This window comes from Heptranchias perlo, chromosome 20, assembly GCF_035084215.1.
Source record: "Heptranchias perlo isolate sHepPer1 chromosome 20, sHepPer1.hap1, whole genome shotgun sequence".
Classification (NCBI taxonomy): Eukaryota; Metazoa; Chordata; class Chondrichthyes; order Hexanchiformes; family Hexanchidae; genus Heptranchias; species Heptranchias perlo.
In genome coordinates, this window is record NC_090344.1 from 26,281,637 (window position 1) to 26,309,377 (window position 27,741).

A 27,741-nucleotide genomic window follows, 5' to 3' on the forward strand; every position below is an offset into this window, starting at 1 on the left:
AAGGTCATTGCGGATATTTATCGAAGCGCATCTTGATTGGAGGCTTCTTGGAGAAATTGGAGAAAGATCACGAAGCTCTTGAAGCGCAAGCGGTCAGCGTGCGGCACTTTTATCAGCTTCAGAAATGCCCAGGTTGTGAGTTTCAGCCTCACCGAGAACAGACGAACATTTTACTCCGAACATTTTGACCGGAGTTCAAGGTACAACTGGTCTGTTCCATAACGCATCTACTTCTTAGTGTTCCCATGTGGGCCCTTGGGTTCCTCTGGCCTACCATCTTGCAATAGCAGGTGCCAGTTTGCTTGTTTATAGTGGGAGAGGGGGGCTATAAGCGGCAGTTGATGTGCCAAAGGGCCCGGTCCGAGATCTTGAAATCTAAAGAACCAAACACACAATTCTTTTTTTCGTTTAGCAGATATTCATCGGGTGGAAGTTTAGTGTGGGGAAAATTTGGAAGGGAAATCTGCTGCCTGGTGTCACTGTGTAACGGGTGAAATTATTCAGCTTACAGATGTCGAGAGGCCGTTTCCAGCTCCCGTGTGGGACAAGTTTAGCTTTTGAGCCACTGGGTAAAGTGTTATTTTAATTGGTGCTAACGAATGACAAGACATTTGGCAAAAACAAGAAGAATTGTAAACTCACGAGTTCACTGCCCATGTTTCTTGCATCATGTTCAACAGGAACAAGGATTCTCCTCAACACGTTACTGAAAAATTTATAAAAGGGATCTTCACCTCAGTTCGACGTCTACGAAGGATAATTCAGAGTCCTACCATAAATCTGTATAATGGATCGCTTTTTAATGATGAGCCTGGGTAGCTCAGTCGGTAGACTACTGGACTTCGTTAAAGTGGCCAGTGAGTTGAGTGTGCAGAATTCAAATCCTTGTTCAGACAATGAACGTTGAAACAGCTGGCGAGTTCTGTGTTTGCAGCGAAGTAAGAACACTGTGGGACAGATGATGCCTGCGATGTGTTGTCAAAGCTTCGGTGGGAAATTGTTCCCCAGGGATGGGCAGTATTGCGCTGTCTGAGGCGGCATTTGCGGCCTTCCGCCAGCAACCTGTGATTGGAGGGAGCGGGGCCGGACAGGCGGCCTGAATGTCGTTGCTGTCGTGGCCTCACTCAATCCGGGAACTGGGGAATATCGAACATCGAAAAACGGATGTGTTTGTTGCCGCGGCTGCAACGCTGTTTCGAACTGTCGTTATTAACCGAGGCAGCTCTTCAGGGTCCTTCAATGATCTCTCACAAATCAACTAAAACCAGTTGCAAAGAGTCGCTTTGAGAGGGGATTTCTGCACAGTCAGGGCAGGAAACTGGAGTGAGGGAGAGACATTTTCGGTATCCGTGTAATGTTTGAGTGTGTGTAGAACTGGACAGAGAAAGGAAAATATACCGGATCTGTATTTTATTCATATTTCACCACAGAGTGAATTCTTGTGTTTTTTCATATTTATTGATTTTTAGTGGATTCCGTTTTGAAAATGTTTCCGCCCGGTTTCGAACCGGGGACCTTTCGCGTGTGAGGCCAACGTGATAACCACTACACTACGGAAACTCTGCTGTTCAAATGCTTGTAGGAAATGCTCGGAAGATAGTTGCCTTCTACAAATGTTCTCAGTGCTGGGAGACGGGGCCGGGTCCCCTTCAGGGAATTAACTTTTACAAAATAGTTTGTTGTATCAATTTTGCAAAACTCATCAAACTCAATAAAAAGACGAATAGTTGTTCAAATCGCCATTATATCAACCAATAACTTTCTGTTTCAGACTGACGGAAACCCAACATGTTTCTCATTCATTCATTCACCAGGCTGAATATAGAAAGTTCAGAAGGGAAGTGAAAAAGGAAATGAGGGGCAAAGTGAGAGTGTGAGAATAAACTGGCGGCCAACATAAACTGGCATGTAAACATTAAACGGGCAGTAGGAGCCGTACTCTGATAAGGGACCATAAAGGAGAGCTATTCATGTAGGCAGAGGGGATGGCAGAGATATTATATGAATACATTGTATACGTCTTTACCAAGGAAGAAGATGCTGCCAGAGTCTCGGTGAAGGTAAATACAGTTGAGATCCTGAATGGGCTAAACATTGATAAAGAAGAGGTACTCGGAAGGCTAGCTGTACTTAAAGTAGATAAGTCACCCGGTCCGGATGGGATGCATCGTAGGCTGCTGAGGGAAGGAAGGGTGGAAATAGCAGGAGGTACTGAGCATAATCTTACAAACATCCACAGATACGGGGGTGGTGCTAGAGGACTGGAGAATTGCAAACGTTACATCCTTGTTCAAAAAAGGTTGTAAGGATAAAGCCAGCATCTATATGCCAGTCAGTTTAACCTCAATGGTGGGGAAACTTTTAGAAACGATAATCCGGGACAGAATTAACAGACGCTTGGACGACTGTGGATTGATTAGGGAAAGCCGGCATGGGTTTGTTGAAGGCAAATCGTGTTTAACTAACATTATAGAGTTTTTTGTTGAGTTAACAGAGAGGGCAGATGAAGGCAACGCAGTTGATGTGGTGCATATGGACTTTCAAAAGGTGTTTGATAAATTGCAGCACGGTAGGCTTATCAGTAAGATTGAGGTCCATGGGTCAAAGTGGGCAGTAGAAACATGGATGCAGAATTGGCTAAGGGACAGGAAGCAGAGGGTAGTGGTGATTGGTTGTTTTTTGGACTGGAGGGAGGTGTACAATGGTGTTCCCCAGGTGTCAACGCTGGGACCACTGCTTTTCTTGATTTATATTAATGACTTGGACTTGGGTGTACAGGGCACAATTTCAAAATTTGCAGATGACACAAAACTTGGATCGGTAGTAAACGGTGTGAAGGATGGTGACAGACTTCAAGAAGTTATAGATTGGCCGGTGGCATGGGCGGACACGTGGCAGATGAAATATAACGCAAAAAAAATGCGAAATGATACATTTCGGTAGGAAGAACCAGGAGAGGCAATATAAACTAGAGGGAACAACTCCAAAATGGTACAGGCCCAGAGAAATCTGGTGGTTTATGTGCACAAATCGGTGAAGGCTTCAGAGCAGGTTGCGAAAGCGGTTGAAAAGGTATACGGGATCCTGGACTTCATAAATAGAGGCATCGAGTAAAAAAGTATGGAAGTCATGATGAACCTTTATGAATCACTGTTTCGGCCACAACTGGACTATTGTGTCCGGTTCTGTGCACCGCAGTTCAGGAAAGATGTGAAGGCCTTACAGAGGGTGCAGGAGAGATTTACTGGAATGATTGCAGGGATGAGGGATTTTAGTTACTTAGACAGTCTGGAGAAGCTGGGGTTGGTTGTCGTTGGAACAGAGATGGTTGCGGGGAGATTTGAGAGAGGTATTCAAAATCATGATGGGTCTAGACAGAATAGATAGAGAGAAACTGTTCCCAATGGTAGAAGGGTCGAGAACCAGAGGACATAGATTTCAGATGATTGGCAAAAGAACCAAAGGTGACATAAGGAAAAACTTTTTTAAACAGCGAATGGTTGGGATCTGGAATGCACTGCCCGAGGGGGTGGTGAAGGCAGATTCAAAGGCAACTGTATAAGTGCTTGAAAGGAAAAAAAATGCAGGGCTACAGGGAAAGGGCGGGAGAGTGGGACTAGCTGGATTACGATTGCATGGAGCCGAATGGCCTCCTTCCGTGCTGTAAACTTTCTACGATTTCTATGATATGTGAGTGTCGCTGGCAAGGCCAGCATTTATTGGCCATCCCTAATTGTACTTGAGAAGGTGGTGGTGAGCCACCTCCTTGAACCGCTGACGTCCGTGTGGTGAAGGTTCTCCCACAGTGCTGTTAGGTCGGGAGTTCCAGGATTTTGACCCAGCGATGATGAAGGTACGGCGATATATTTCCAAGACAGGATGGTGTGTGACTTGGAGGGGAACATTCAGGTGGTGTTTTTCCTATGTGCCATATGCCCTTGACTTTCTAGGTGATAGAGGTCGCGGGTTTGGGTGGTGCTGTCGATGAAGCCTCGGCGAATTGCTGCAGTGCATCCTGTAGATGGTACACACTGCAGCCACGGTGCGCTGGTGGTGGAGGGGGTGAATGTTTAGGGTGGTGGATGGGGTGCCAATCAAGCGGGCTGCTTTGTCCTGGATGGTGTCGAGCTTCTTGATTGAAGCTGGAGATGCACGCATCCAGGCAAGTGAAGGGTATTCCATCACACTCCTGACTTGTACATTGTCGATAGTAGAAAGACTTTGGGGAGTCAGGTGATGAGTCACTCGCCGCACAATACCCGGCCTCTGACCTCCTCTTGTAGCCTCCGTATTTATGCAGCTGGTCCAGTTCGTTTCTGGTCAATGGTGGCCTCTCCCAGGCTGTTGATGGTGGGGAATTAGGCAATGGTAATGCCGTTGAATGTCAAGGGGAGTTGTTAGACTCTCTCTTGTTAGAGTTGGTCATTGCCTGGCACTTGAATGTTACTTGTCACTCATCAGCCCAAGGCTGAATGTTGTCCAGGTTTTGCTGCACGCGGGCAGGGACTGCTTCATTATTTGAGGGATTGCGAATGGAACTGAACACTGTGCAATCATCAGCGAACATCCCCATTTCTGACCTTATGATGGAGGGAAGGCTATTTATAAAGCAGCTGAAGATGGTTGGGCGTAGGACACTGCCTCGAGGAACTCCTGCAGTGGTGTCCTGGGGCGGAGACGATTTGCCTCCAACAACGACTACATTCTTCCTTGGTGCCAGGTACGATTCCAGCCACTGGAGAGTTTTCCCCCTGATTCCCGTTGACTTCAAATTTCCTAGGGCTCCTTGAAGACACATCGGTCAAAGGATGCCTTGATGTCAAGGGCAGTAACCCTCACCTCACCACCGGAATTTAGCTCTTTGTCCAGGTTTGGACCCAGGCTGTTATGATGTCTGAAGCCGAGTGGTCCTGGCGAAACCCAAACGGAGCATCGATGAGCAGGTTATTGGTGAGTAAGTGCCGTTTGATAGCACTGTCGACGAAAACTTCCATCACTTTGCTGATGATAGAGTGCAGACTGATAGGGTGGTAATTTGCCGGATTGGCTTTGTCCAGCCTTTTGTGAGCAGGACATCCCTGCACAATGTTCCACTTTGTTGGCTTTCCACCTTGGTTACCAAGTGACAGTATAAACTTTAATGAGTTTGCTGTGTTTTCCCTGTGTTGAATTGTCACCCGTTCTCATTTTACAGACGGAATTTTAGGACTTGGTTAAAAATGTTCCGTGCTTGTGATGCAAGGTATCTGGTGCAGCCTTTGTTAAATTCCCCGCCTCAGTAAGACAGAAGGGCAACGTCTGCTCCACTCTATCATACAACCCCAACTGGTGCCGCCTCAGTTAAAGTACATTAACTAGTGCCCCCCACTCTTGTACAACCTCAAGTGAGTATATACAAAGAGTGTGCGTTTGTTTGACTGTGATGTTTATGCAGCGGCCGCCGCCAATCTTTCCGTTGCTATGGAAAGTTTGTTAGAGACGAAAATCGAATCCCACCCTGACAGTCCTGAAGAATCAATGTCCATGCTCAGTGCACTCGGCCATCCTCTATGTCAGTGTTGTCCAAGAGAAATTGCTGACTAGCCGCAGGTGTGGCCATGGTGGCATTGTTTAAGTCACATGAACGAAAACATCTTGCACACACACAATATACAGTGAGGTGTACTTCACATGTGTATATTTCCTTACAAACATCTCCCACCATTCAGTAACCTAGGAAGTAAAGCACTCACAACGATCAAAAACATTCGCACACTCTGCTTTTCACCATTTTATCAACAACTCACAAAAAGTTTGAAGTCCACATGCGAATATGAGTATTGAGATCACAGGTCTAAAGACTGTGTCCATGACTCATTTTGATTTAATAATCGCAATTGCAATTAGCCATATCTGGATTCCCATTTAGCCAGATGAGGCTCGTGGCAAAGATATTGGAACAACTGGTCAAAGACACAATGGATTGATTCCACGGGCCGTGTTCTGCTGACCCCAAGCACGACACATTCTCAGAACAAATAAAAACAAACCTGCCGTGGACGGATGTCGGGTTTGTTTTCTGGAAGCAGCAAATCAACTGGGCAGAAAAATCACCTCCATCCTCAGGCACAAGAAAAAAATTCGTACAAGCAAAGGACTGAATGTGAAGATTGAGGATTCAAAACCACACCACCAGGCGAAACTGCGATCTGAATACAGCGCCCTCAACCGCTGGCTCATCCTGACTCCAGAATCTCGAGTTTACTGACCCCGATTTTCTCAGTGAGGCAGTTTCACTCTCTCTCGTTCTCGCTTAATCCTGCTGGAAGGCCAATTTCAATGGGTTGAGAAAGCATCTGGCCAGGGTAAATTAGAATCAAAGATTGACATGGAAAACTGTAACTGAACAATGGGCGGCCTTTAAAGAAGTGATGGTTCAGGTACAGTCGAGGTACATTCCCACCAGGGGGAAAAGTAGGGCAAATAAAGCCAGAGCTCCCTGGATGACGAAAGAGACAGAGATTAAGGTGAAACAGAAAAAAGAGGCGTAGGACAGATGTCCGGTTGATAATACAAGTGAGAACCGGGCTGAATATAGAGAGTTCAGAGGGGAAGTGAAAATGGAAAAAAAGGGGCATGGAGAGAGTATGAGTATGGACTGGTGGTTAACATAAAAGGGAATCCAAAAGTCTTCTTTTGGCACATGAACAGTAAACGGGTAGGAAGAGGAGGGGTGGGACCGATTAGGGACCAAAAAGGAGAGCTACACATGGAGGCAAAGGGCATGGCTGTGGTAATAAATGAGTACGTTGCATTTGTCTTTACCAAGGAAGAATATGCTGCAAAGTTACAGTAAAAGAAGTAGTTGAAATACGAGATGGGATATACATTAATAAAGAGGAGCTATTAGGAATTCCAGCTGTGTTTAAAGTAGATCAGTCACCTGGTCCGGATGGTATGAATCCTAGTTTTCTGAGGGAATTAGGGGTGAAAATTGTGGAGGTCCTGGCCATAATCTTCCAATCATCCTTAGATACGGGGGTGGTGCCAGAGGACTGGAGAATTGCAAATATTATACCCTTGTTCAAAAAGGCGTGTGTGGATCATCCCAGGAACTATAGGCCAGTCAGTTTAACCTCGGTGAAGGGGGAACTTTTAGAAACGATAATCCGAGACAAAGTTAATCGTCACTTGGACAAGTGTGGATTAATTAAGGAAAGCAGCACGGATTTGTTGAAGGCAAATCGTTTTTAACTAACTTGATTGAGTTTTTTGTTGAGGTAAGAGAGATTCGATGAGAGCAATGTGGTTGACATGGTATATATGGACGACCAAAAGGCGTTTGATGAAGTGTTGCTTAATAGGCTTGTCATCAAAGTTGAGTCCCAAGGAATAAAAGAGGCAGTGGCAGTACGAAATTGGCTAAGTGACAGGAAACAGAGAGCAGTGGTGAACGGTTGTTTATCAGACTGGAGGGAGGTGTACAGTCGTGTTCCCCACGGGTCGGTACTAGGACCACTGCTTTTCTAGATATATATTAATGAATTGGACTTTGGTGTACAGGGCACAATTTCAAAATTTGCAGATGACACAAAGCTTGGAAGTGTAATGAACAGTGAAGAGGATAGTGATAGTACAAAGACAGGCTGGTGGAATGGGCGAACATATGGCACATCAAATCTAACGCGGAGAAAAGCGAAGCGATATATTTTAGTTGGAAAAACGAGGAGAGGCGAATTAAACTAAAGCGTTTAATTCTAAAGGAGCTGCAGGAACCGAGAAATCTGGGGGTTTGTGTGAACAAATCTTTAAAGGTGGCAGGGCAGATAGAGAAAACGGTTTTAAAAAGCATATGGGATCCTGTGCTTTACAAATTGAGGCAAAGAGAACAAAAACAAGGAAGTTACGATGAGCTTTTGTAAAACACTGGTTCGGCCACAACTGCAGTATTGTGTCCAGTTCTGGGCACCGCACTTTGCGACGGGTGTGAAGGCCTTAGAGAGGCTGCAGAAAAGATTTATTAGAATTGTTCCAGGAATGAAGGACTTCAGTAACGTGGATAGACTGGAGAAGCTGGGGTTGTTGTCCATGGAGCAGAGAATGTTGAGAGGAGATTTCATCGATGTATTTAAAATCATGAAGGGTCCAGACAGAGTAGAGAGAGAGAAACTGCTCCCATAGGCGGAAGGGTCAAGAACCAGAGGACAAAGATTTATGGTGATCGCAAAAGAATGAAAGTCGACATGAGGAAAAACGCTTTTACACAGCGAGTGGTTAAGATCTGGAATTCACTGCCTGAGTGAGTGCTGGAGGCAGATTCAATTGTGGCTTTCAAAAGAGAATTGGATAAGTACTTGAAGGGAAAAAATGCAGGGCTACGGGTAAACTGCGGGGGAGTGTGACGAGCTGGATTGCTCTAGCAAAGTTCCGGCATGAACTCGATTGGCCGAATGGCCTCCTTCCGTGCTGTAACCATTCTAGGATTCAAAGAAGCAGAAACTAAATAACTCAAACTGCCGAAACCCGAGATCTTTAGTCAAACGCCCTCCCAACTGAGCTATTTCCACCCCACTGTTAATTGATCTTTGTGTCCTTATGTTGGAAGAACATATAAACCCAGGGGGAATTGCCCCTCCCGGTCATTCCGCACTTCATATATAAACATCGCACTCATAAAAACACACCCATAGTTCATACATAAACATCGCACTCATATATACAAACTCATAGTTCATCTATACACATCGCACTCATATATACACACCCACAGTTCATACATAAACATCGCACTCATTTATACACACTCATAGTTCATTTATAAACATCGCACTCATATATACACACTCATAATTCATATATACACATCGCACTAATATATACACACCCACAGTTCATATATAAACATCGCACTCATATATACACACTCATAGTTCATTTATAAACATCGCACTCATATATACTCACCCACAGTTCATATATAAACATCACACTCATATCTACACTCCTACAGTTTATAAAAAAACAGCGTACTCCTCCTCCACACCCAATTTAAATGTATCCAAAGTCCTGTTTATGGTTCTCACCAATGTCTGAACACTGAAAGTTTAACTGTTTTCCAGATACTGTCCGTCCTACTTTGTATTTTCAGCATCGGATTTCCTGCAGACCGGCAAAGGGAGCGGAATAGCGGTCCTGTCGGTGAATGCTGCTTTCAACGAACGTCTCGGCGTCCAGGAGCTGGCGGGGATTGGAAAGCTCTTGTGTCACACGAAGTGTCTGAACGGCCCGGATACACCTGAAGATCATCAGCGCGGTGCCTCCACGTCGTGCTGCAATGTTCGTGTGTCTGACATCAAACTAAAAGGCGGCTTGTTGGTAAACGTTGTGGTCACAGTTTCTTTTTGTAATTGAACCTAAATCTTTCAAGATGGAATGTTTTCTTTCCTGCTTCACCATAAACAATATCTTATTACGAAATTTGATTCTTCGTTCCCCAGTGTCAGAGATAAAATTGCATGAACCCGAGCCAGGTAGGAGTCGAACCTACAATCTTCTGATCCGTAGTCAGACGCGTTATCCATTGCGCCACTGGCCCAAGTCATGGGAGTTGATGTATTTTATTTCACTTTTCATTCAGAATCAACCGACAGGTTGACAGATAAAAACAGCGAAATGTGCAAGCGCAATCGAAATGAACCAAACGGCCTCAAAATCCAACACACAGTGGCGAGTATCTGACAGGTGTCAGTGAGAGGAGATGGTGAATTTGCAGCTTGATTTGGCTCCGTGGCTTCGCTGCTCAAAGTGCGTGTTTCGTCGGGTCCTTTATTGTCTTAAGCCTCCGATGTGATATTTACCCAATTTGTGAGTTCAACAACAAAATGATCTTTAACAAAATAATATTTGTATTAGTTTCGGAGTCAACAAGGAAAGGATTCCAGAACTGCAGTGCGGAAGTGCTCCTTCATTGAACAGATGGAGCTCTCATACAATGTGTCCGAAACACGTTTCGAGGATACTGTTCCAGAGGGCTGATTTTACAAACTACTTTAGTTACAACCAGCAACCCATCTCCATTAAATTTGCGAAGCGAAACTCGTTTCAGAGCAGTTTCGCTGTTCAGCTTTTGTAAAATTAGCAGAAACTCATTTTGAACACATCATAGTATTAATGAGAATATCAGGCACATGACAATTGGGATGGAACCGTCTCTTACAATAAGTACAAAGTATAATCGATTACAAAGTGAAAAAGCCAATCCAGTCTCTCAGTCTCTCTGTCACTTTCTCGGTGAGTGAACGTAAACCAACAGAAGAAGCTAAAACAAAGAACTGAGCAGTTTTGTTTGTTTCCTTTTCCTTCGGGCGAGTACAGTTGAAGAGAATGATTTCTGTTTCCTGCTGGACAAATAACTGGAAAGAGCAGTGTATCAGGTTCCCATGGTACCCAGTGAAATATCCACGTTTATATATCACATTTTCACTGATACCTTCCTTCCTCACTAATTATAGGAAACTTTTGGGAAGGTTCAATCACACTTCAGAAGTCCAGAAGCGCAAAGAAAGCTGGACATCTCATAGTGACGTCACCTACAGGCGAGGGAGGTTTGCAGGTTTTACCTGGAGCTGTAAATGTATAAACTCCTTCCAATGTACAAACTCCCCTCACCAACAGCAATTCAATTCTAACTGATCTGAGACTTTGGTCATTTATGGTGATTAAAGTTTGTGGAGTTAAAGCAGCAGTAAAATCCGTTCTGCGTTATGTACATAGCCGTTCAGTCAATATAAAACATTGTCATCCGACCTACCATGAGCAATGCCACACGGGGTATGTTAGGTTACGGACAGTTCTGCCTCCAGCAGTTGTTCTCTCGGTCACACATCCGGCATCACCTCTCGGTCTCACACTTCAGAGTCACGCCTGCATATAAACACATTTCTGTTTCAGATTTTTACCTGAAGGTCGACAAATCACAAGTCAAGAGGTAGGGAACAAACAAATCAAATATTTAAGAACGTTAACGGATAGAAAATTCACCATAAATGACTGAAAAAAATGAAGCAAACGGATCAAGATCAACAATTATCAAAAGGTAACAATTAAAGAAAGGAGAAGGGGAACCGATCAAATCGCTCCAAATAGTTTTTGAAAAATCCTTTTGGTTTTCATCTTAGTTTCTCTGTTATGTTGGGGACGGACATCTAGAAATATTTTTCGCACCATCATAAAGACAATTAGAATACAAGTTTCACAAAGTCAGCCTTAATCTTACTTATACGATCGCATGTTTTGTGTTTGTAAAACCTGCAATTGTTTTACCATTCTTTAAGTTTAGAGAGATGCTCTGAATATATGTTTTACATTGAAACGTAAGTGGATTAATAAAATAATTTGAGGAAATTTGTTTAAGAACATGAAGAGCTGCTTTTCCATGTTGGATATCGCGGTATATTTATTTACACAACTGTCATTTGTGAAATGATGGAATGTATTTATTTCTATATCTGTACGGGTAAGCAAATCCCCACTGGATCATTTCCAGGAACCAGGCAAGTAAAAAAGTTAGTTTGTCAAACCCAAAACACCCGTTGGGATTTGCTGATTGAAAATTTCAATGGCAATCGAGATCATCATAAAGCATTGGAACAAATATACCCGCTGAGGTTTCGGGGTTGTAACTGATTGATTTATATCACTGAGTAACCTATTTTAAACAGGGTGAAGCTACAAATCTAGCAAAGTCTGGGTTAGAGAAGGAACTGATGAAAGTATCCAATTTATTTACACTGATTCCACAAACACTGCACACCACATCCCTTAAACATTGTTAACTCTTTCTACATAAAACTGGAGAGGGTGTAAATAGAAAGTAACAGAAAAAAAGCTCATTAATGTATCAAACTTATTTTTGATATTGTTGCACAAACACTGAACATCCCATCCCTGAAACACGGTCCCGATCTAAAATCAGTCGGCAGGACCCTGAGCCACAGTGAAAATGCTGTGATTTCAACCTGGTTCAAAACACGCAGCCTTCTGATTTGGAGTCAGACGCGACTGTTCTTGCACCAGGCCCACAACAAGCGGCTGGAGCCGGATCCATTGGAGGGTGATCCGTGCAGACTGCCGCTGCGCTCTGGGAATGTGAGAAGCGGAAGCAGGAGCAGCCTGACCGCCTCAACCACAGCACAACACCCCCGCTCTCCGGCATGTTACATAACTGACTCTGTGGCGCAATGGATAGCGTGTTGGACTTCTACTGAATGATTGGAGGAGGTATTCAAAGGTTGTGGGTTCGAATCCCACTAGAGTTGAATTTTAGTTTTGGGAGCTGGGAAGTGATATTTTGCAGCAAAACCGCAACAGGATCATTGATGTCCGTCAAGGACGGGAAACTGCTCCCTGCACTTCACCTTACACAAGTGTCTCCAGTCAAACCAGAATTTATGATTCTAAATCCACTCTGAGCTGGATTGGCGAAACACTCTCAAGATGGAGACTCAACATCATCTCAGACCGAAAGTCAATCTGCTGGACTTCCGGCTCTGTCAGACTGCATGTTCCTTCAGACAGGTTTCCAACTGGACACATGCATCCTGCTGCCGTGCGAGCATTGGTGCTTGATGGGTAGAATTCTTGCTTGTAGTAATTCTATTCCTGTAAAACTAGCTCCAGAAGTGTCGGATGGAAAGTATCCTGGCTGAGCGGTCTAAGGCGCTGATTTAAAGCTCCAGTTAAATCGCACGATTTGTCGATGGATCAAAATCATAGTTTGTGTCTCCAAAACCGCAGCCTCCCTCCTGTAAACAAGTAATACTGAACATCTCATCTGCTATTGCAACAGCGTAGTCCGGAGGAACCACGTGGCAATACAAATGAATGGATGCATTTTGGAACACACCAATTGTACATTTAACTCCGGTCGAAATGTTCACTACTTCTTAGTGTTCCCATGTGGGCCCTTGGGTTCCTCTGGCCTACCATCTTGCAATAGCAGGTGCCAGTTTGCTTGTTTATAGTGGGAGAGGGGGGCTATAAGCGGCAGTTGATGTGCCAAAGGGCCCGGTCCGAGATCTTGAAATCTAAAGAACCAAACACACAATTCTTTTTTTCGTTTAGCAGATATTCATCGGGTGGAAGTTTAGTGTGGGGAAAATTTGGAAGGGAAATCTGCTGCCTGGTGTCACTGTGTAACGGGTGAAATTATTCAGCTTACAGATGTCGAGAGGCCGTTTCCAGCTCCCGTGTGGGACAAGTTTAGCTTTTGAGCCACTGGGTAAAGTGTTATTTTAATTGGTGCTAACGAATGACAAGACATTTGGCAAAAACAAGAAGAATTGTAAACTCACGAGTTCACTGCCCATGTTTCTTGCATCATGTTCAACAGGAACAAGGATTCTCCTCAACACGTTACTGAAAAATTTATAAAAGGGATCTTCACCTCAGTTCGACGTCTACGAAGGATAATTCAGAGTCCTACCATAAATCTGTATAATGGATCGCTTTTTAATGATGAGCCTGGGTTGCTCAGTCGGTAGACTACTGGACTTCGTTAAAGTGGCCAGTGAGTTGAGTGTGCAGAATTCAAATCCTTGTTCAGACAATGAACGTTGAAACAGCTGGCGAGTTCTGTGTTTGCAGCGAAGTAAGAACACTGTGGGACAGATGATGCCTGCGATGTGTTGTCAAAGCTTCGGTGGGAAATTGTTTCCCAGGGATGTGCAGTATTGCGCTGTCTGAGGCGGCATTTGCGGCCTTCCGCCAGCAACCTGTGATTGGAGGGAGCGGGGCCGGACAGGCGGCCTGAATGTCGTTGCTGTCGTGGCCTCACTCAATCCGGGAACTGGGGAATATCGAACATCGAAAAACGGATGTGTTTGTTGCCGCGGCTGCAACGCTGTTTCGAACTGTCGTTATTAACCGAGGCAGCTCTTCAGGGTCCTTCAATGATCTCTCACAAATCAACTAAAACCAGTTGCAAAGAGTCGCTTTGAGAGGGGATTTCTGCACAGTCAGGGCAGGAAACTGGAGTGAGGGAGAGACATTTTCGGTATCCGTGTAATGTTTGAGTGTGTGTAGAACTGGACAGAGAAAGGAAAATATACCGGATCTGTATTTTATTCATATTTCACCACAGAGTGAATTCTTGTGTTTTTTCATATTTATTGATTTTTAGTGGATTCCGTTTTGAAAATGTTTCCGCCCGGTTTCGAACCGGGGACCTTTCGCGTGTGAGGTGAACGTGATAACCACTACACTACGGAAACTCTGCTGTTCAAATACTTGTAGGAAATGCTCGGAAGATAGTTGCCGTCTACAAATGTTCTCAGTGCTGGGAGACGGGGCCGGTTCCCCTTCAGGGAATTAAATTTTACAAAATAGTTTGTTGTATCAATTTTGCAAAACTCATCAAACTCAATAAAAAGACGAATAGTTGTTCAAATCGCCATTATATCAACCAATAACTTTCTGTTTCAGACTGACGGAAACCCAACATGTTTTTCATTCATTCATTCACCAGGCTGAATATAGAAAGTTCAGAAGGGAAGTGAAAAAGGAAATGAGGGGCAAAGAGAGAGTGTGAGAATAAACTGGCGGCCAACATAAACTGGCATGTAAACATTAAACGGGCAGTAGGAGCCGTACTCTGATAAGGGACCATAAAGGAGAGCTGTTCATGGAGGCAGAGGAGATGGCCGAGATCCGATATAAATACTTTGTATACGTCTTCACCAAGGAAGAAGATGCTGCCAGAGTTTCAGTAAAGTTAAATACAGTTGAGATACTGAATGGGCTAAACATTGATAAAGAAGAGGTACTCGGAAGGCTAGCTGTACTTAAAGTGGATAAGTCACCCGGTCCGGATGGGATGCATCGTAGGCTGCTGAGGGAAGTAAGGGTGGAAATAGCAGGAGGTACTGACCATAATCTTACAAACATCCACAGATACGGGGGTGGTGCTAGAGGACTGGAGAATTGCAAAAGTTACATTCTTGTTCAAAAAAGGTTGTAAGGATAAAGCCAGCATCTATATGCCAGTCAGTTTAACCTCAATGGTGGGGGAACTTTTAGAAACGATAATCCGGGACAGAATTAACAGACACTTGGACGACTGTGGATTGATTCGGGAAAGCCGGCATGGGTTTGTTGAAGGCAAATCGTGTTTAACTAACATGATAGAGTTTTTGTTGAGTTAACAGAGAGGGTAGATGAAGGCAACGCAGTTGATGCGGTGCATATGGACTTTCAAAAGGTGTTTGATAAAGTGCCGCACGGTCGGCTTATCAGTAAGATTGAGGTCCATGGATTAAAGGGGGCAGTAGAAACATGGATGCAGAATTAGCTAAGGGACAGGAAGCAGAGAGTAGTGGTGATTGGTTGTTTTTTGGACTGGAGGGAGGTGTACAATGGTGTTCTCCAGGGGTCAACGCTGGGACCACTGCTTTTCTTGATTTATATTAATGACTTGGACTTGGGTGTACAGGGCACAATTTCAAAATTTGCAGATGACACAAAACTTGGATCGGTAGTAAACAGTGTGAAGGATGGTGACAGACTTCAAGAAGTTATAGATTGGCCGGTGGCATGAGCGGACACGTGGCAGATGAAATATAACGCAAAAAAAATGCGAAATGATACATTTCGGTAGGAAGAACCAGGAGAGGCAATATAAACTAGAGGGAACAACTCCAAAATGGTACAGGCCCAGAGAAATCTGGTGGTTTATGTGCACAAATCGGTGAAGGCTTCAGAGCAGGTTGCGAAAGCGGTTGAAAAGGTATACGGGATCCTGGACTTCATAAATAGAGGCATCGAGTAAAAAAGTATGGAAGTCATGATGAACCTTTATGAATCACTGTTTCGGCCACAACTGGACTATTGTGTCCGGTTCTGTGCACCGCAGTTCAGGAAAGATGTGAAGGCCTTACAGAGCGTGCAGGAGAGATTTACTGGAATGATTGCAGGGATGAGGGATTTTAGTTACTTAGACAGCCTGGAGAAGCTGGGATTGGTTGTCGTTGGAACAGAGATGGTTGCGGGGAGATTTGAGAGAGGTATTCAAAATCATGATGGGTCTAGACAGAATAGATAGAGAGAAACTGTTCCCAATGGTAGAAGCGTCGAGAACCAGAGGACATAGATTTCAGGTGATTGGCAAAAGAACCAAGGGTGACATAAGGAAAAACTTTTTTAAACAGCGAATGGTTGGGATCTGGAATGCACTGCCCGAGGGGGTGGTGAAGGCAGATTCAAAGGCAACTGTATAAGTGATTGAAAGGAAAAAAAATGCAGGGCTACAGGGAAAGGGCGGGAGAGTGGGACTAGCTGGATTACGATTGCATGGAGCCGAATGGCCTCCTTCCGTGCTGTAAACTTTCTACGATTTCTATGATATGTGAGTGTCGCTGGCAAGGCCAGCATTTATTGGCCATCCCTAATTGTACTTGAGAAGGTGGTGGTGAGCCACCTCCTTGAACCGCTGACGTCCGTGTGGTGAAGGTTCTCCCACAGTGCTGTTAGGTCGGGAGTTCCAGGATTTTGACCCAGCGATGATGAAGGTACGGCGATATATTTCCAAGACAGGATGGTGTGTGACTTGGAGGGGAACATTCAGGTGGTGTTTTTCCTATGTGCCATATGCCCTTGACTTTCTAGGTGATAGAGTTCGCGGGTTTGGGTGGTGCTGTCGATGAAGCCTCGGCGAATTGCTGCAGTGCATCCTGTAGATGGCACACACTGCAGCCACGGTGCGCTGGTGGTGGAGGGGGTGAATGTTTAGGGTGGTGGATGGGGTGCCAATCAAGCGGGCTGCTTTGTCCTGGATGGTGTCGAGCTTCTTGATTGAAGCTGGAGATGCACGCATCCAGGCAAGTGAAGGGTATTCCATCACACTCCTGACTTGTACATTGTCGATAGTAGAAAGACTTTGGGGAGTCAGGTGATGAGTCACTCGCCGCACAATACCCGGCCTCTGACCTCCTCTTGTAGCCTCCGTATTTATGCAGCTGGTCCAGTTCGTTTCTGGTCAATGGTGGCCTCTCCCAGGCTGTTGATGGTGGGGAATTCGGCGATGGTAATGCCGTTGAATGTCAAGGGGAGTTGTTAGACTCTCTCTTGTTAGAGTTGGTCATTGCCTGGCACTTGAATGTTACTTGTCACTCATCAGCCCAAGGCTGAATGTTGTCCAGGTTTTGCTGCACGCGGGCAGGGACTGCTTCATTATTTGAGGGATGGCGAATGGAACTGAACACTGTGCAATCATCAGCGAACATCCCCATTTCTGACCTTATGATGGAGGGAAGGCTATTTATAAAGCAGCTGAAGATGGTTGGGCTTCGGACACTGCCTCGAGGAACTCCTGCAGTGGTGTCCTGGGGCGGAGACGATTTGCCTCCAACAACGACTACATTCTTCCTTGGTGCCAGGTACGATTACAGCCACTGGAGAGTTTTCCCCCTGATTCCCGTTGACTTCAAATTTCCTAGGGCTCCTTGAAGACACATCGGTCAAAGGATGCCTTGATGTCAAGGGCGGTAACCCTCACCTCACCTCCGGAATTTAGCTCTTTGTCCAGGTTTGGACCCAGGCTGTTATGATGTCTGGAGCCGAGTGGTCCTGGCGAAACCCAAACGGAGCATCGATGAGCAGGTTATTGGTGAGTAAGTGCCGTTTGATAGCACTGTCGACGAAAACTTCCATCACTTTGCTGATGATAGAGTGCAGACTGATAGGGTGGTAATTTGCCGGATTGGCTTTGTCCAGCCTTTTGTGAGCAGGACATCCCTGCACAATGTTCCACTTTGTTGGCTTTCCACCTTGGTTACCAATTGACAGTATAAACTTTAATGAGTTTGTTGTGTTTTCCCTGTGTTGAATTGTCACCCGTTCTCATTTTACAGACGGAATTTTAGGACTTGGTTAAAAATGTTCCGTGCTTGTGATGCAAGGTATCTGGTGCAGCCTTTGTTAAATTCCCCGCCTCAGTAAGACAGAAGGGCAACGTCTGCTCCACTCTATCATACAACCCCAACTAATGCCGCCTCAGTTAAAGTACATTAACTAGTGCCCCCCACTCTTGTACAACCTCAAGTGAGTATATACAAAGAGTGTGCGTTTGTTTGACTGTGATGTTTATGCAGCGGCCGCCGCCAATCTTTCCGTTGCTATGGAAAGTTTGTTAGAGACGAAAATCGAATCCCACCCTGACAGTCCTGAAGAATCAATGTCCATGCTCAGTGCACTCGGCCATCCTCTATGTCAGTGTTGTCCAAGAGAAATTGCTGACTAGCCGCAGGTGTGGCCATGGTCGCATTGTTTAAGTCACATGAACGAAAACATCTTGCACACACACAATATACAGTGAGGTGTACTTCACATGTGTATATTTCCTTACAAACATCTCCCACCATTCAGTAACCTAGGAAGTAAAGCACTCACAACGATCAAAAACATTCGCACACTCTGCTTTTCACCATTTTATCAACAACTCACAAAAAGTTTGAAGTCCACATGCGAATATGAGTATTGAGATCACAGGTCTAAAGACTGTGTCCATGACTCATTTTGATTTAATAATCGCAATTGCAATTAGCCATATCTGGATTCCCATTTAGCCAGATGAGGCTCGTGGCAAAGATATTGGAACAACTGGTCAAAGACACAATGGATTGATTCCACGGGCCGTGTTCTGCTGACCCCAAGCACGACACATTCTCAGAACAAATAAAAACAAACCTGCCGTGGACGGATGTCGGGTTTGTTTTCTGGAAGCAGCAAATCAACTGGGCAGAAAAATCACCTCCATCCTCAGGCACAAGAAAAAAATTCGTACAAGCAAAGGACTGAATGTGAAGATTGAGGATTCAAAACCACACCACCAGGCGAAACTGCGATCTGAATACAGCGCCGTCAACCGCTGGCTCATCCTGACTCCGGAATCTCGAGTTCACTGACCCCGATTTTCTCAGTGAGGCAGTTTCACTCTCTCTGGTTCTCGCTTAATCCTGCTGGAAGGCCAATTTCAATGGGTTGAGAACGCATCTGTCTAGGGTAAATTAGAATCAAAGATTGACATGGAAAACTGTAACTGAACAATGGGCGGCCTTTAAAGAAGTGATGGTTCAGGTACAGTCGAGGTACATTCCCACCAGGGGGAAATGTAGGGCAAATAAAGCCAGAGCTCCCTGGATGACGAAAGAGACAGAGATTAAGGGGAAACAGAAAAAAGAGGCGTCGGACAGATGTCAGGATGATAATACAAGTGAGAACCGGGCTGAATATAGAGAGTTCAGAGGGGAAGTGAAAATGGAAAAAAAGGGGCATGGAGAGAGTATGAGTATAGACTGGTGGCTAACATAAAAGGGAATCCAAAAGTCTTCTTTTGGCACATGAACAGTAAACGGGTAGGAAGAGGAGGGGTGGGACCGATTAGGGACCAAAAAGGAGAGCTACACATGGAGGCAAAGGGCATGGCTGTGGTAATAAATGAGTACGTTGTATTTGTCTTTACCAAGGAAGAATATGCTGCAAAGTTACAGTAAAAGAAGTAGTTGAAATACGAGATGGGATATGCATTAATAAAGAGGAGCTATTAGGAATTCCAGCTGTGTTTAAAGTAGATCAGTCACGTGGTCCGGATGGTATGAATCCTAGTTTTCTGAGGGAATTAGGGGTGAAAATTGTGGAGGTACTGGCCATAATCTTCCAATCATCCTTAGATACGGGGGTGGTGCCAGAGGACTGGAGAATTGCAAATATTATACCCTTGTTCAAAAAGGCGTGTATGGATCATCCCAGGAACTATAGGCCAGTCAGTTTAACCTCGGTGAAGGGGGAACTTTTAGAAACGATAATCCGAGACAAAGTTAATCGTCACTTGGACAAGTGTGGATTAATTAAGGAAAGCAGCACGGATTTGTTGAAGGCAAATCGTTTTTAACTAACTTGATTGAGTTTTTTGTTGAGGTAAGAGAGATTCGATGAGAGCAATGTGGTTGACATGGGATATATGGACTACCAAAAGGCGTTTGATGAAGTGTTGCATAATAGGCTTGTCATCAAAGTTGAAGCCCAAGGAATAAAAGAGGCAGTGGCAGTACGAAATTGGCTAAGTGACAGGAAACAGAGAGCAGTGGTGAACGGTTGTTTATCAGACTGGAGGGAGGTGTACAGTCGTGTTCCCCACGGGTCGGTACTAGGACCACTGCTTTTCTAGATATATATTAATGAATTGGACTTTGGTGTACAGGGCACAATTTCAAAATTTGCAGATGACACAAAGCTTGGAAGTGTAATGAACAGTGAAGAGGATAGTGATAGTACAAAGACAGGCTGGTGGAATGGGCGAACATATGGCACATCAAATCTAACGCGGAGAAAAGCGAAGCGATACATTTTAGTTGGAAAAACGAGGAGAGGCGAATTAAACTAAAGCGTTTAATTCTAAAGGAGCTGCAGGAACCGAGAAATCTGGGGGTTTGTGTGAACAAATCTTTAAAGGTGGCAGGGCAGATAGAGAAAACGGTTTTAAAAAGCATATGGGATCCTGTGCTTTACAAATTGAGGCAAAGAGAACAAAAACAAGGAAGTTACGATGAGCTTTTGTAAAACACTGGTTCGGCCACAACTGCAGTATTGTGTCCAGTTCTGGGCACCGCACTTTGCGACGGGTGTGAAGGCCTTAGAGAGGCTGCAGAAAAGATTTATTAGAATTGTTCCAGGGATGAAGGACTGCAGTAACGTGGATAGACTGGAGAAGCTGGGGTTGTTGTCCATGGAGCAGAGAATGTTGAGAGGAGATTTCATCGATGTATTTAAAATCATGAAGGGTCCAGACAGAGTAGAGAGAGAGAAACTGCTCCCATAGGCGGAAGGGTCAAGAACCAGAGGACAAAGATTTATGGTGATCGCAAAAGAATGAAAGTCGACATGAGGAAAAACGCTTTTACACAGCGAGTGGTTAAGATCTGGAATTCACTGCCTGAGTGAGTGCTGGAGGCAGATTCAATTGTGGCTTTCAAAAGAGAATTGGATAAGTACTTGAAGGGAAAAAATGCAGGGCTACGGGTAAACTGCGGGGGAGTGTGACGAGCTGGATTGCTCTAGCAAAGTTCCGGCATGAACTCGATTGGCCGAATGGCCTCCTTCCGTGCTGTAACCATTCTAGGATTCAAAGAAGCAGAAACCAAATAACTCAAACTGCCGAAACCCGAGATCTTTAGTCAAACGCCCTCCCAACTGAGCTATTTCCACCCCACTGTTAATTGATCTTTGTGTCCTTATGTTGGAAGAACATATAAACCCAGGGGGAATTGCCCCTCCCGGTCATTCCGCACTTCATATATAAACATCGCACTCATAAAAACACACCCATAGTTCATACATAAACATCGCACTCATATATACAAACTCATAGTTCATCTATACACATCGCACTCATATATACACACCCACAGTTCATACATAAACATCGCACTCATTTATACACACTCATAGTTCATTTATAAACATCGCACTCATATATACACACTCATAATTCATATATACACATCGCACTAATATATACACACCCACAGTTCATATATAAACATCGCACTCATATATACACACTCATAGTTCATTTATAAACATCGCACTCATATATACTCACCCACAGTTCATATGTAAACATCACACTCATATCTACACTCCCACAGTTTATAAAAAAACAGCGTACTCCTCCTCCACACCCAATTTAAATGTATCCAAAGTCCTGTTTATGGTTCTCACCAATGTCTGAACACTGAAAGTTTAACTGTTTTCCAGATACTGTCCGTCCTACTTTGTATTTTCAGCATCGGATTTCCTGCAGACCGGCAAAGTGAGCGGAATAGCGGTCCTGCCGGTGAATGCTGCTTTCAACGAACGTCTCGGCGTTCAGGAGCTGGCGGGGATTGGAAAGCTCTTGTGTCACACGAAGTGTCTGAACGGCCCGGATACACCTGAAGGTCATCAGCGCGGTGCCTCCACGTCGTGCTGCAATGTTCGTGTGTCTGACATCAAACTAAAAGGCAGCTTGTTGGTAAACGTTGTGGTCACAGTTTCTTTTTGTAATTGAACCTAAATCTTTCAAGATGGAATGTTTTCTTTCCTGCTTCACCATAAACAATATCTTATTATGAAATTTGATTCTTCGTTCCCCAGTGTCAGAGATAAAATTGCATGAACCCGAGCCAGGTAGGAGTCGAACCTACAATCTTCTGATCCGTAGTCAGACGCGTTATCCATTGCGCCACTGGCCCAAGTCATGGGAGTTGATGTATTTTATTTCACTTTTCATTCAGAATCAACCGACAGGTTGACAGATAAAAACAGCGAAATGTGCAAGCGCAATCGAAATGAACCAAACGGCCTCAAAATCCAACACACAGTGGCGAGTATCTGACAGGTGTCAGTGAGAGGAGATGGTGATTTTGCAGCTTGATTTGGCTCCGTGGCTTCGCTGCTCAAAGTGCCTGTTTCATCGGGTCCTTTATTGTCTTAAGCCTCCGATGTGATATTTACCCAATTTGTGAGTTCAACAACAAAATGATCTTTAACAAAATAATATTTGTATTAGTTTCGGAGTCAACAAGGAAAGGATTCCAGAACTGCAGTGCGGAAGTGCTCCTTCATTGAACAGATGGAGCTCTCACACAATGTCTCCGAAACACGTTTCGAGGATACTGTTCCAGAGGGCTGATTTTACAAACTACTTTAGTTACAACCAGCAACCCATCTCCATTAAATTTGCGAAGCGAAACTCGTTTCAGAGCAGTTTCGCTGTTCAGCTTTTGTAAAATTAGCAGAAACTCATTTTGAACACATCATAGTATTAATGAGAATATCAGGCACATGACAATTGGGATGGAACCGTCTCTTACAATAAGTACAAAGTATAATCGATTACAAAGTGAAAAAGCCAATCCAGTCTCTCAGTCTCTCTGTCACTTTCTCGGTGAGTGAACGTAAACCAACAGAAGAAGCTAAAACAAAGAACTGAGCAGTTTTGTTTGTTTCCTTTTCCTTCGGGCGAGTACAGTTGAAGAGAATGATTTCTGTTTCCTGCTGGACAAATAACTGGAAAGAGCAGTGTATCAGGTTCCCATGGTACCCAGTGAAATATCCACGTTTATATATCACATTTTCACTGATACCTTCCTTCCTCACTAATTATAGGAAACTTTTGGGAAGGTTCAATCACACTTCAGAAGTCCAGAAGCGCAAAGAAAGCTGGACACCTCATGGTGACGTCACCTACAGGCGAGGGAGGTTTGCAGGTTTTACCTGGAGCTGTAATTGTATGAACTCCTTCCAATGTACAAACTCCCCTCACCAACAGTAATTCAATTCTTACTGATCTGAGACTTTGGTCATTTATGGTGATTAAAGTTTGTGGAGTTAAAGCAGCAGTAAAATCCGTTCTGCGTTATGTACATAGCCGTTCAGTCAATATAAAACATTGTCATCCGACCTACCATGAGCAATGCCACACGGGGTATGTTAGGAGACAGTTCTGCCTCCAGCAGTTGTTCTCTCGGTCACACATCCGGCATCACCTCTCGGTCTCACACTTCAGAGTCACGCCTGCATATAAACACATTTCTGTTTCAGATTTTTACCTGAAGGTCGACAAATCACAAGTCAAGAGGCAGGGAACAAACAAATCAAATATTTAAGAACGTTAACGGATAGAAAATTCACCATAAATGACTGAAAAAAATGAAGCAAACGGATCAAGGTCAACAATTATCAAAAGGTAACAATTAAAGAAAGGAGAAGGGGAACCGATCAAATCGCTCCAAATAGTTTTTGAAAAATCCTTTTGGTTTTCATCTCAGTTTCTCTGTTATGTTGGGGACGGACATCTAGAAATATTTTTCGCACCATCAGAAAGACATTTAGAATACAAGTTTCACAAAGTCAGCCTTAATCTTACTTATACGATCGCATGTTATGTGTTTGTAAAACCTGCAATTGTTTTACCATTCTTTAAGTTTAGAGAGATGCTCTGAATATATGTTTTACATTGAAACGTAAGTGGATTAATAAAATAAAATGAGGAAATTTGTTTAAGAACATGAAGAGCTGCTTTTCCATGTTGGATATCGCGGTATATTTATTTACACAACTGTCATTTGTGAAATGATGGAATGTATTTATTTCTATATCTGTACGGGTAAGCAAATCCCCACTGGATCATTTCCAGGAACCAGGCAAGTAAAAAGTTAGTTTGTCAAACCCAAAACACCCGTTTGGATTTGCTGATTGAAAATTTCAATGGAAATCGAGACCATCACAAAGCATTGGAACAAATATACCCACTGAGGTTTCGGGGTTGTAACTGATTTATTTATATCACTGAGTAACCTATTTTAAACAGGGTGAAGCTACAAATCTAATGATAAGAGTCTGGGTTAGAGAAGGAACTGATGAAAGTATCAAATTTAATTACACTGATTCCACAAACACCGCCCACCACATCCCTTAAACATTGTTAACTTTTTCTACATAAAACTGGAGAGGGTGTAAATAGAAAGTAACAGAATAAAAGCTCATTAATGTATCAAACTTAATTTTGATATTGTTGCACAAACACTGAACATCCCATCCATGAAACACGGTCCCGATCTAAAATCAGTCGGCAGGACCCTGAGCCACAGTGAAAATGCTGTGATTTCAACCTGGTTCAAAACACGCAGCCTTCTGATTTGGAGTCAGACGCGACTGTTCTTGCACCAGGCCCACAACAAGCGGCTGGAGCCGGATCCATTGGAGGGTGATCCGTGCAGACTGCCGCCGCGGCTCTGGGAATGTGAGAAGCGGAAGCAGGAGCAGCCTGACCGCCTCAACCACAGCACAAGACCCCCGCTCTCCCGCATGTTGCATAACTGACTCTGTGGCGCAATGGATAGCGTGTTGGACTTCTACTAAATGATTGGAGGAGGTATTCAAAGGTTGTGGGTTCGAGTCCCACCAGAGTTGGGTTTTAGTTTCGGGAGCTGGGAAGTGATATTTTGCAGCAAAACCGCAACAGGATCATTGATGTCCGTCAAGGACGGGAAACTGCTCCCTGCACTTCACCTTACACAAGTGTCTCCAGTCAAACCAGAATTTATGATTCTAAATCCACTCTGAGCTGGATTGGCGAAACACTCTCAAGATGGAGACTCAACATCATCTCAGACCGAAAGTCAATCTGCTGGACTTCCGGCTCTGTCAGACTGTATGTTCCTTCAGACAGGTTTCTAACTGGACACATGCATCCTGCTGCCGTGGCAGCATTGGTGCTTGAGGGGTAGAATTCTTGCTTGTAGTAATTCTATTCCTGTAAAACTAGCTCCAGAAGTGTCGGATGGAAAGTATCCTGGCTGAGCGGTCGAAGGCGCTGATTTAAAGCTCCAGTTCAATCGCACGATTTGTCGATGGATCAAAATCATAGTTTGCGTCTCCAAAACCGCAGCCTCCCTCCGACAAACAAGTAATACTGAACATCTCATCTGCTAATACAACAGCGTCGTCCGGAGGAACCACGTGGCAATACAAATGAATGGATGCATTTTGGAACACACCAATTGTCCCTTTAACTCCGGTCGAAATGTTCACAAGCAAAATGATTGTTTGATCTCGGTGAGATTCGAATTAACAACCTCGGTATTTCCTGATCCTGTCCTGTCATGTCAGGACCGCGCACTGACCGATTGCGCCGCGAGAGCCCGGTCACTCTGATCACCTGTCCCCTTCTGCTGGAAACAATATTAAGGTAAGAGGCCCGAACCTGTGGAAACGTGTCCAGTCACTGTGATGGAATTAATATCTGCACTTCCACTTTCAGCTTCTTTCACATCCTCTGCTCCATCGCACTGCAATCGGGATTTCTGCGAACAGGTCAAAATGAACATTGCCAGAAATTCTATCGGTGGTAGGATTTGAACCCAGCGCCCACGCAGCGATTGGATTTATTACACTCAAACAGTGAGTTCCGTTCGCACAACGCCTTGCCAGACTGTCACGTTTTGTTTAATGCCCAAAGAAATAAATTGGAGCTAATTGACCGCATTTACGCTGTGCCGCGGTTATTCTCCGTGGAGCAGAGAAGGTTCAGAGGAGATTTGATAGAAGTGTTCAAAGTCATGAAGGGTTCAGATAAAGTTAATAAAGAGAAGCTGTTCCCATTGGCGGAAGTGTCGAGAATCAGAGGACACAGATTTGAGGTGATTGGCAAAAGAACCAAAGGCGACATGAGGAAAATCTTATTTACGCAGCGAGTAGCTATGATCTGGAATGCGCTGCCTGAAAAGGTGATGGAAGCAGATTCAGTCGTGGCTTTCAAAAAGGAATTTGATACATACTTGAAGGGGAAAATGCAGAGCCACGGGGAAAGGGACGGGGAATGGGACCAATGGGATTGCTCTTACAAAAGGCAGGTAAGGAATTGATGGGTCGAATGGCCTCCTTCTGTGGTGTGTTCATTCTATGATAAATATTATTTTGCACACAGTGAATGGACCATCCCAAAAATACTGCCCCGCGATAAAACAGAGTGACACTGAAGCGTGGTGAAAATGCGACAACCCCAACGTAATTCGAACACGCATTTTTTGGATTTATAATCAAACGTGTTACCGTTGCGCCACGAGGTTCACAACGAAAGCTTGGAGCCGGATCCATAAGAGGGAAATCAGTACCGGCCGCCGCAGGGACTCACAGAGGCGGAAGCAGTCGCAGCAACAGCGCAGGAGCCCCGCTCTCTCATCCAGCCGCTGCCCGGTCCCGGCCTGAGCCCTGTCTGGGATCCGCCTGTCGGTCTCTTTTACTGAACGGGACCGATCCAGTTTCAGCTCACACACAGGCTCAGGAATCCAACTCCTGAAAGATTCACTTATTTAAACCTTGTTTAGATTCAGTGAATTGGGATTTAATTCAATCCTCATCTTCCCTCCCCTCTGTCAGTTCAGGACTTTATTTAAACCGATACTTGGAGCTCTGTTTTACAGGGTGCCGGCTGTTTAAGCAAATCTCAGTCCCACTATTCCCATTATTAACACTTTTTGCTGCTCACCTCTGCTTAACACAAAGTGCCCAGGAATTAGGGAATTTCTCCTGGGGACTGGGGATCGGTCTCCGATTCGGCTCAACCCTCAAATCCACAAAGTTATTTTCACTGCTGCTGCACAGTATTAAAGGAAGGGACGGATCCAGAAGCTGTTTAAAATTGTTACTGACAAATCAGGATAAAAGGCAAAGGACACGGTCTGCTTCTCTGCCTGTCTGTCTGCCTGTCTATCTGGCTGTCTACCTGTATATCCGTATGAATGCGTGTCTGCCTTATTCTCAGACTTTCTGATTGCTGGCTGCAGGCCTCACTCCCCGACTGAATGACCAAGTACCGGACCGTGTGTCAGAATGAATGACTTTGACTTACCGTCTTCCTTTTTATGAACCTGAATGGCTACATTTCTGAGTTCATATCTTCGCTCTGTGTCACAATCCTGTCTCTGTCTCTCAGGATGACAATACACACACAACATTCACACACCGACTTTTACTGAACGCAACTTTAATCTGCTGCAGTGTGTACCATCCACAAGATGCACTGCACCAACTCGCCAAGGCTTCTTCGACAGCACCTCCCAAGCCTGCGACCTCTACCACCTAGAAGGACAACGGCTGCAGGCACATGGGAAGAGCACGTTCACTTCCAAGTCACACACCATCCCGACTTGGAATGGTGACGTCATT

The 27,741-nt window shown here is 44.5% G+C and overlaps 6 non-coding genes across 6 annotated transcripts; 2 read left to right on the plus strand and 4 right to left on the minus strand.

Annotated features, from left to right (window-relative positions):
* Positions 1-1,487: 1,487 nt before the first annotated feature.
* On the minus strand, positions 1,488-1,560 carry trnav-cac (transfer RNA valine (anticodon CAC)). The gene has a single exon. It is a non-coding gene; the product is annotated as a tRNA-Val (tRNA).
* Positions 1,561-9,501: 7,941 nt separating this feature from the next.
* trnar-acg (transfer RNA arginine (anticodon ACG)) lies at positions 9,502-9,574 on the minus strand. Its single transcript has one exon. It is a non-coding gene; the product is annotated as a tRNA-Arg (tRNA).
* Positions 9,575-12,204: 2,630 nt separating this feature from the next.
* trnar-ucu (transfer RNA arginine (anticodon UCU)) lies at positions 12,205-12,296 on the plus strand. Its single transcript is given in 2 exon segments — positions 12,205-12,241; positions 12,261-12,296. It is a non-coding gene; the product is annotated as a tRNA-Arg (tRNA).
* A 1,880-nt stretch (positions 12,297-14,176) lies between these two features.
* trnav-cac (transfer RNA valine (anticodon CAC)) lies at positions 14,177-14,249 on the minus strand. Its single transcript has one exon. It is a non-coding gene; the product is annotated as a tRNA-Val (tRNA).
* A 7,940-nt stretch (positions 14,250-22,189) lies between these two features.
* trnar-acg (transfer RNA arginine (anticodon ACG)) lies at positions 22,190-22,262 on the minus strand. The gene has a single exon. It is a non-coding gene; the product is annotated as a tRNA-Arg (tRNA).
* Positions 22,263-24,892: 2,630 nt separating this feature from the next.
* trnar-ucu (transfer RNA arginine (anticodon UCU)) lies at positions 24,893-24,984 on the plus strand. The gene is given in 2 exon segments: positions 24,893-24,929; positions 24,949-24,984. It is a non-coding gene; the product is annotated as a tRNA-Arg (tRNA).
* The last annotated feature ends 2,757 nt before the right edge of the window (positions 24,985-27,741 follow it).